Source organism: Pinus tabuliformis, chromosome 9, assembly GCF_031772625.1.
Source record: "Pinus tabuliformis cultivar Carrire ecotype Pingquan chromosome 9, CPIR1, whole genome shotgun sequence".
Classification (NCBI taxonomy): domain Eukaryota; kingdom Viridiplantae; phylum Streptophyta; class Pinopsida; order Pinales; family Pinaceae; genus Pinus; species Pinus tabuliformis.
In genome coordinates this window covers 244789529-244791618 of record NC_142307.1, presented here as the reverse complement: position 1 = coordinate 244791618, position 2090 = coordinate 244789529, and the positions used below count along the sequence as shown (strand labels likewise).

At 38.2% G+C, this 2090-nt stretch overlaps 1 pseudogene; it reads right to left on the bottom strand.

Moving 5' to 3' along the window:
• Nucleotides 1-754: 754 nt before the first annotated feature.
• On the bottom strand, nucleotides 755-1688 carry LOC149148096 (uncharacterized; annotated as a pseudogene).
• Between the last annotated feature and the right edge of the window lie 402 nt (nucleotides 1689-2090).

Sequence of the window (2090 nt, the reverse complement as noted above, 5' to 3'; positions counted from 1 at the left end):
ATTAGGTATCCTTTTTACCCACAACATACATCATACATCATATTTGATTGTTCGATGAAAAATTATTTAATTTCAATGTAACTATTTTTTTTGGTGTATTTAAAAATATTATATTTACATCCATTAAATAATTAAATAAAACAAAATATTATTTATTTTATTAAACAAATTATATATCAATTTAATATTTTTAATTTTTAATTATTATTTTTTAAAATTATTCATTCAATTTCAAATCAAGATCATTAATTGTGGTAGTTGTTACCTTCTAATCTCGAGAAATATTTAACAATAACCTTCCGCCCAATATACAAAAATTTGTGAATGGTATTTACTTCCGGAAGAGGTATCTATTTGAAAACAAAATGCACAAATAACATTCACCTTTCCACACAAAATATCTTTCTGTAAACAAAATGCACAGATAACATTCACGTTTTTACACAAAATCCTTATGTTGATCCGTAACTGAAAATGTGACGCTGTGTATTAACCATAGCAAACCTCTCTCTCATGAAAAAATAGTAGTAAACTTCTCATATATTATTTCGCCACTCTATAAGTTTCCCGATAATCTCCTCCTTTTGCATGGAGTAATTTGAATTTTCCATAGAAACGAGGGCTTAATTGAGAGGGGAGGAAGGGCAATGAAGCAGTGACAACTTCCATCGTTGGTGTCAGACTCCGTGTTATTGCCTTCACCTCTGCGACTTTTGATGTGCTCAACATTATCATTAGAATGAGCAAGAAAGCTTCAAATGTGTCTCCTTCCGATCCTTTCCAGCCTTGGAAATGCACCCTCCTTGCCATAGGCATCGGGTAACTCTTTTAAGGACCACGATCCAATTATATCCAGTCTCCTCAACCATTTTAGCTTCTCCAACCCTACAGGAATCTCTTCAAGGTCCCTACAGGACTTTAGTATTAGACAACTTAACTGCTCGAAATCACATATCCATGATGGGATCTTAACTAAAACGTTGGATTGCACAACTAGAGTTTAGCTCTACCATACTTTTCATGTCCTCTGGTAGCACCTTCATCTGCAGCATCCGTAGGATAAGGGTTCTCATCTCTACCATATTACCTAATGCGACCTCTGTAAATGGCAGCGTCCAATCCTCCAGTGCCAGCCATTTGAGGTGCTTCAGACTGTGCAGATCACTAAAGATAGCAGCTCGTTTGTACTCTGCACGACTTCCCCTCAGATCACATAAATTTGTTCTCGGCTGTGATGTTTGCTGCCAAGCTTTCCAGCACTTTTCCATTTTCAGATACTGCAACGATGTGAGCGTTGAGATCCCACAAGGAATGTATTTTACCCCTTGACAAAAACTCAGATCCAGATATATCAAACTTGTCATTTTATGTAACCCGTAAGGCAACTCACTCAGCTGGCCACAGTGGGACAAATCCAGTATCTGGAGTTTCTTCAATCTTGTTGTTGAATCGGGCAGCTTTGCTATCGGCGCTCGTGCTAGATGGAAGAAAACCAGATGCTTCAACGCTCCAAAGCTATCAGGAAATGTTTTGATGGATGTTCCTCGCAAATCCAACACTCTAATAGATGTAAGAGTCCTCGTCACACTGGACGGAATATCTTCCAGAGATTTTCTCTCAGATAGCAGCATCGCCTGGATATCTTGACCTTTGAATTCATCAGGGATTGACTTAAATTTATTCTCCATCAGAGAAATCCTGCCCTTGCCTATGCAATCTTTCAAAGGGAATTCCACCAAAGCTTTGCCTGCTCTAAAACAACAGTTTTCTTCCTTCTCGGCAATTTGCAGTGCTAGATCATGTAACACATCGTGCATTGAGCAGGCCACCACCTGTCCATCAGCGTCCTTGATGCTAGCTTCGATCAGGCACAAGGTTGTTGTCCATGAACATTCAGAATGTAACGACGAGCAAGTTTTTTCGAATCGTATCTCGAAGGTCGAATGGAAGAGGATTTCATTTCAAAAATTAGGCGCAATACCGAATTTGAAATCCTGCAACATTCAATGGGAGTTTGCAATAATAAATTAGATGTACTGTAGTACTTTCATTGCATGCAAACAATATCAAGGGGTAGGCACGTCTTCTCG